Source organism: Octodon degus, unplaced genomic scaffold (genome assembly GCF_000260255.1).
Source record: "Octodon degus isolate 3935 unplaced genomic scaffold, OctDeg1.0 scaffold00067, whole genome shotgun sequence".
In the NCBI taxonomy this organism is placed as follows: Eukaryota; Metazoa; Chordata; class Mammalia; order Rodentia; family Octodontidae; genus Octodon; species Octodon degus.
Genome location: NW_004524643.1, coordinates 1,080,105 through 1,087,904, shown reverse-complemented (window position 1 = coordinate 1,087,904; position 7,800 = coordinate 1,080,105). Strand labels below are relative to the sequence as shown.

The 7,800-nt window shown below is 37.8% G+C and overlaps 1 protein-coding gene across 2 annotated transcripts in view; it reads left to right on the top strand.

Annotated features, from left to right (window-relative positions):
• Positions 1-7,800, top strand: part of LOC101560485 (zinc finger protein 287) — a 210,923-nt gene that overhangs the window by 35,645 nt on the left and 167,478 nt on the right. The window contains exon 6 of one of the 2 annotated variants that reach the window (XM_004634856.3): positions 5,688-6,607. The exons of the other annotated variant lie outside the window; for it this stretch is intronic. The gene's annotated coding sequence lies outside the window, so the exon portion shown is untranslated. Of the gene's footprint in view, positions 1-5,687; positions 6,608-7,800 lie in introns of those variants that run through there. 2 annotated transcript variants of the gene reach the window in all.

Genomic DNA, 7,800 nt, shown 5'->3' with positions numbered 1-7,800 from the left:
AAAAAAAATGAAAAAAAAAGTGATAATGGTGTAGTTATTCAGCCAAATTATGTCTGTTATAGAAAATTATGCTGGGAGAAAACTCATAAGTGTGAATGTAAAAAAGCTATCAGTATAGGTTTTTATTCCATTGTTCATTTGAAAACAAGTACTAGAAAGAAGTCTGTACATGTAAGGAATGTGGGAAGAGTTTTTAACAGTATATTGCTGCTTATTCTTCATTCAATAATTCATACTGGCAAGAAGTTCTATACATATGTGTAAGGAATGCAGAAAAACCTTCAGGACTAATTACTGACTAATTATGCTAACTCAACTATATATCAGAAATCACACTGGAGGAAAAAATCCTTATAAATGTAACGCATTTGAAAAAGTTTTCATTAGAATAGTGTTCTTGTGATTTTACATTCTTTTGTGATGGAGTGCTGTTTTGTTATATAATTTTAACTTGGATTCTTTCCATTTGCATTTGTTGATGTAATTTCAGGAGGAATACTGACCATATGAGTCCTGGATGATACTAATAAACTAATTGCAGAGGCTAAAAAAGAAAAGGTTTTCAGGAATAGCTCAAGCCTTACTATACATAAAAAAATTAAAGATTATGAACATAAACAATATGTCATTTAATGTCAATTCTCAGAGTACTTTAGGACACATGCTAAATAAATTAAGAAAACACTCGGGAATTATAGAACACTTTTTTTTGGGGGGGGAACCGGGGATTGAACTCAGGCCCTTGCACTTGCCAGGGAAGCACTTATTCTACTAAGCCATCTCCCCAGCCTGCCTAGTCCTATTAAAAATCAGAGAGAATCTATACTCAACTTTTTAAAAAAATTGGCTATCTCCCCTTCTCCCCCTCTGGGGGCAGGGAGATTTGTGGGTTTTTTTATTTTGTTTTTGCTTTGCTTTTCATTTTTTTGTGACATGTTGGCTTTAAACTCACTATAACCTAAACTAGCTTCACAGTAAACCTCCTGACTCAGGCCTCCCAAGTGCTAGAATTACAGATGTGTGGCTACACACATGGGTCAATTTCAAACTTTAAAGAGTTTAAAGATACTGGATTTACCACTTTTTTTTTTCCCCCTTCTGTGTAGTCAGACTCTGTAGACCCTGTACTAAATACATTTTTTAAAAAAATCTGCTGATCTATCTGGCCAGCCCTCTACTACTTCTTTAACATAAATATAATAGTACCTTTTTTTTTTTCCAGAACCAGGGATTGAACTCAGACCCTTGTGCTTGCCCGGAAGCACTTATTCTACTGCGCCATCTCCCCAGCTCGCAAATATAATAGTATTAATTAACACACTGAGAACCTGAGTAAAAAGTCATAAAACTTATATTCTCGCGCAGAAAAGATATGTAAAAAATATTTTCTAAAGACTTATTTATTAATTTATTTGGTACAGAGTCTCGCTATGCAGGTCGGACTCGTAGTGACCTTCTTGTCTCAGTCTCCCCAGTGCTGGCTGGGAATGCAGGTGTGTACCACCACACCCGGTTTCAGTGGCCAGCATGGTGTGGGTCCAGTGTGGCACGTGGTACCAGGAATTGAACCTAGGTCCTTGCACTTGCCAGGCAGCTATTTAGACTACTGAGCTATCTCCCCAGTCCCTAAAATTTTTTAAATTAATTATGAACTTTAAAACTTTTATATTATGAAAATAATAAAGACATAGAGCAAAAACAGTCTTTATGATCCCACAGTCTTACAAAAATTATATATGATTTTTGCTAGATTCACTGTTTTTGAAAATAAAAGTAGCTTATTTTTATTATAATATCTCAGTTACTTTTCACTCATTGCTGGGACAAAATACCCAACACCCAAATTAAGGAAAAAAAGGTTTATTTAGCTCATGGTTAGTGGAGGTTTCGGTCCATACTCAGCCGGCTCCAAGGCACAGTACCACAGAGAAGCAGTTCATGGTGATAGAAAACAGCAAAGTACAAAGGGAGTGGTAGAAGCTGCCACTTCTAGCAAGCCTCTCTCCCCTCTTTACATTATAAACAGGCTACCCTAGGTTGGGGGTATAGAACTCACACAATGCCCATGCCCTCTTCTTGCAAAGGATGAGGATGTTTACAAAGTAAGAACCCTGACTCCCTGCTAAGTCACTTAATTAAACTTCTAAACTTCTCAAGTTGACACAATGTATCAACCAGTAAAGATAGCAATAATTTTAGTTTTGTAATAAGTATAAAACATAGGGAAAATGTTAAGAAAGTGAGTAACCTAAATCCTACTACCCAGAAATACTATAATGTTTTTATTCTGGGCTTTGTTTTATAATATATTTGTAATCTTTATTTTATAATGCATATTATATTCTGAGCTTTATCATGTAATGGCAAGCAGCAACACTGAAACTCCCAGGATTTGGAGGCAGATTTATTTTACATTGGAGGGGCACTGACTGGGAATCAGTTGTATCTCAAAATGTCAGACCTCAAAGGTCAGGAAGGGAGTTTTATGGGGTTGCAAAGGAAAGGTAGAAGTTAGAGTACTTGGCTGTCTTTGATAGGGTCCCACACTGATATATATATATTTTGATTTTATATATTTGGTACAGGGTCTCACTATACAGCTCAGACTCATAGTGATCCTCCTGTTTTCAGCCTCCCCAGTGCTGGAATTACAGGTATGTGCCATCACACCCGGACTCGTTCACAGGCTCTGGCACCCTGGAGATGGGGCCAGGGTGGCATGTGGGACCAAGGATCACCCCGGTCTCTGCAATTGCCAAAGCAGGTGCTTAGTCCACTGAGCTATCTTGCTGGCCCTATTCCTGTGATATTTGTAACAGCTCAGTCACCTTAAATCCTACTACCCAGAAATACAATAGATTTATCTAAGCTTTGCAATATACATTTTTATATTCTGGATATATATGTTTCAATTATGAGACAAAGAAGCAAGTAATTTATGATCACTTTCAACTTAAAACTGGAAAATGAGTGTCAAGTCTCTTTCTTTGGGGTGTAAATTCAGTTTCCATAACATTTGGAAAAACTTCCTGTGATTATATTTGTAAAAGTATTGTCACAACATAAAATATAAAATCTGAATAATTAAAGGATTCAATGTGAACTAGAGTTAAATCTGTCCTTTGCTAGCTCATTATTGGTTTGAATAGGTAATCCTACAGTGCAAAACAGCATGAACAACTTCACCATCTTTCTTTTCCCTTATCATAAGCTGCCTAGAGTTCCTCCAGGTTTGAGCTAGCAGAAGGAGGTTAGATAAGAAAATACTGTACTAGACTGATAATATTATAGTCTTGCTTTGTGCTTAATGAACTTCACAGAGGCTAACAGTGGCTTAGTATATCTATGTGTTCTTAAGCAATCTTTCATAGTTGTGTAATTCTCTTGAGGTGCACTAAAGTATATTTGTACTATTTGCCTAGTCTTTCCTCAGCTTTTAGCTTCTTTTGCTAAAGTTCCCATTTACTCTCTCAGGCAGCCCGCGGATACAGAATTCAAGATGACGCTATTTCTAACTCCCATGTGACCTTCAATTGATCCACGCTCATGTAATTCATATTTTGAGTCAAAGAACTCAAATATAAATCATTACTGTAACCACATCTTATTATCAATTAGAAATCTCATCTCTTACCTTTTATATTTCATAACATACATCAGATGTCTCTGTAGCCTTTGACTGTGCAGAGAAAACATATCAAAAACTCCAAGAGAAATTCAGTCTTTTTATATTCTCTAGCTCATAACCAGTTATAATTTTAATGAGAGGGGAAATTTTAGGAGCCAATCAATCAATTCTTAGCCATCTGTTTGAAAATCTGGACCTTATCAGGTTCTTTGCTACATAGAGCTCTTCACCTTTACTACCATTTTCATTTATTTATTCATTTTAATTTTTAAGGTGTGTGTGTGTGTGTGTGTGTGTGTGTGTGTGTGTAGGGTCTCACTACACAGCTTGGACTCATATGATCCTCCTGCTTTCTGCCTCCCTACTGCTGAGTTTATAGGCATATGCCACCACACCCGGACTCCATCACTGGCTCAGTGCACCCGGGGGCGGGGACAGTGTGGCATGCAGTGCCAGGGACTGAACCCTGGCTCCTGTGCTTACCTAAGCAAGTGCTTCATCTGCTGAGCTATACCACTAGCCCCTCAATTTCATTTAATAACCTATTCTGGATGCTTTTCCTCAAATATTTCACCCCTACATCCATTATGCTTTTATTTTTAAATAAGTAATAAATAACATATATGTAACTTGGGAAATGTAGGAAGTATACCTTATTAAACAAGATGGTATTTTTGATCTTTAAGTTTATTCTTCTGTTCAATGTTTACCTTGTTCTAATTTTTCAGTTACAGGCATAATAAATTAGAATATCAGCATGTTTCTCTTTGTACATATCTCTTTTAGTGTTTTTAATTGCCAAATAGAGTCATAGAAATTAAAATTAACTGTGCCAGACTGTCTTAGTTACTTTTCTCTCATTGCTGGCACAAAATACCCAAACACACAAAATTAAGGAAGGAAAGGTTTATTTAATCTCACAGTTAGTGGAAGTTTCAGACCATACTCTGCTGGCTCCAAAGTAGAGTGGCACATGGAAGAGAGCAACCATTCAAACAGCAAGAGCAAAAGGGAGGAGTAGTGGCAACAGAGAACAAGTCTGTGTCTTTTATGTTGAATTCAGGCTGTCTGCCCCAGGATGGGTGTAGCACTGACACCCATAATCCCAGCAGTACTCACACGCATAATCCCAGCACTGGATCATGAATTAATCACAAAGTCTGGAAGTCTGCCCCATGACTGCATGAGGCTTTGGGAGGACAACTAGACACAAACCATAACACAAATATATAACAATTTTTCTGATATATTTCAACTTGCTTTCAGAATGGTCACACCACTTTACAATGCATATTTTTTCACTAAATTAACAATATCAAAATGTTAATTCTTCTCTTTTTATTGTATCTAATGTAGAAGGCTGAACTAGATGTCCCTAGGAGTTTGAAGGACATTAGATTGCATTTATCTCATAGTATTTTGTTTTATTAAAAATTCAATTCTCAGGGCTGGCCAGATAGCTCAGTAGACTAAAGCACTTGGTTAGGAAGATGTAAAGGCCCAGGATTTGATCCCCGGTGTGCTATGCCAGCTCTGCCCCTGGAGTGTGCTGAGATGGGGATTAAGACTGGGTGTGGTGGTATGTGCCTATATTCCTAGTGCCTGGGAGGCTGAAAACAGGAGAATCACTCCAAGTTTGATCTGTGTAGTGAGACCCTGTAGATCCTGTACTAAATACATAAAAAAATCAATTCTCAGCAATGACAATACATAAATAGAAAATGTTGGGAGGTCAGATTAGATGAGAATCTAGGAAATTCACTGTATTTTTCCCAAGTTTCCAAGGCCTATGACTGCACTAACTTCTATTTTTTCTTTGTTTCATATAAAGAGTTTTGAGTTATAGCAGACCATGCAGGAGCCATGAGTTCAAGGACAGCCTCAGCTACCTAGTGAGTTCAAGATCAGCCTGAACTACACAGTGAGACTGTGTCTCAAATAAACCAAACTCTAGGTTAACAGTTTATTTCTTTCAGTACTTTAAAGATGTTGCCCCACTGTCTCCTGGTATTTTATTTTTCTGATGAAAAGTCATTATCTTTTTTCTTTTGTTTTTCAGATGGCTCTTTCACACAGCAGCTGAGAATCACGAAGCAGATAAAGACCTTGGTGAGCAAGACCATCACATTAGCCATGTGTGGTGGTGTGTGCTTGTAATCCCAGCACTCGAGAGAGAGGCTCAGGAAGGAGGAATGCTGTAAGTTCAAGGCCAGCCTCAACTACACAGAAAAACCTTGCCTCAAAGAACCAAAAAAAAAGAGACCATCACCTTGGAGATTGAGCCTAGTGCTGTCTTCCACAAGGTCAAAGCCAAATGCTATATAAAGAAAGGCATCCTACCTGAGCAACAGTATCTGATAGTTGGAAGATGACACATTCTCTTTGACCACAACACCCAGAAAGTCTTCCTACCCTTGGTGCTTTGCCTAGGAGATAGCATCATCAAGGCTTCCTCATACCAGTTCACCCAGAAGTACAACTGTGACAAGATGGTCTGTCACAAGTGTTATACTCACCTGAACTTTTGTGCTGTAAACTGCCACCAGAAGTGCTATCACACCAACAATCTCATGAGAAGATAGTCAAATAACGCCCTCCACCAGCTCTCCCTGCCCAAGCTCCATGACATTGGGATCTCAATAAAGTGTTGTTTTGTATGGCTAAAACTATTTGGGAAAAAGGTATGACAAGATCCCAGAACACATGCACATTTCTGTTCTCAAAACCCTATATGTCGACTTCTTGTAAGAATTTGAACAGGTTTTTGATAAGATGACCTAGACATGAAACCAGTGTGGGAAATACATAAAAATGACAGTCATTATTAAGAGCTAGCTGTTCTTCCTGTTCAGGGTAGTCTACCCTACACCACAGGATCTGTATTTTTTTTTTTTTTCTCCCTGTTACTGGGGCCAAAGCTTACTCTTAAGAGCCCATTTTCCCCTTGCCCTTCTGGTTTTTAATAAATGTAAAACTGTCTCTACTTATGTTTCATTCATTCAATTCTTTGTCCAGGGCAGAAAAGCCCTAGAGGGGCCCGGGAGATGGCTCAGTAGCATAAATACTTGCCTGGCAAGCACAAGGTCCTGAGTTTGATTCCTGGTACCAAAAAACTAAGATCTAGCAATCATCTGTGCAAGGAGATTGTAGCATCTTAGAATCCAGTAATAGTTTCATTTATGCTGACTTGGAAAAAGGCCCTTTACTATTGGTTTGTAGCAATTTGATTATGATGTGTGTGGGTGTCATTTTTGTTCTATGGATATACAATTTCTATCAAAGTTGGAAAGTAGCCCTTATTTTAAAAAATATTTTTTCTCCTTTTTAATGTTACTATTGCATGTCATGCTGCTTTGATATTGTCCCATAACTCTTGATATTGTCCTGTAACTTCTCTGTTCATTTTCCCATCCTTTTTGTTTCGTTTTTAGGTAGTTTTTATTGTTGCATCTCTAGGCAATTATCTGTTTGGGGTGTTTGTTTGTTTGTTTGTTTGTTTCAGCATAAATCAAACTCAGTATCTTCCACTTGAGCTATATCCCCAGCTTGCTGCATCTCTAGATTTGTTGGTCTTTTCTTTTTTAATATGTAATCTGATCATATTCCTGTGTGATTTATTTTCTTCACGTGCTGAACTTGTGATCTCTAGAAGATCAATTTCCACTTGCATTTTCCTCTCTGATAGCTCAAAGGTCACTAGCCTATGACAAACTTTTACTAATCTTTGTAATTCCTTGCAGGTTCTCAACTGGAGGAGCTGACCCTATGTGGGTGTTATGCAGAGTAGCAAAGAGAGGTCTTACTGAATCTCTCAAGGGATAGCAATGTATTAGAAAGGAAAAGCACCTTTCCTCGGGAAGCAGTGCTGACATATTTGAGGATTCTGTTTGATCAGCTGTGGAGAATATTGTTTTTGGTTCAAAGTATGGAACCACAGCAAAAGAAATAATGCAATATTATTGAGATGAGATAAAAAAAAAAAAGAAAACTAGGGTTCAAGACCCAAAAATTACAATGAAGGCACGGAGTTTTTAGTTAAGTATGTGAATGAAAGATAAAAGGTTTGGCACGCATCAACTCAACTGGTATCTGAGGTTTTAACTGAATTACATACGGCCTATATTCTCTCTCTCTCTCTCTCTCTCTCTCTCTCTCTCTCTCTCTCTCTCTCT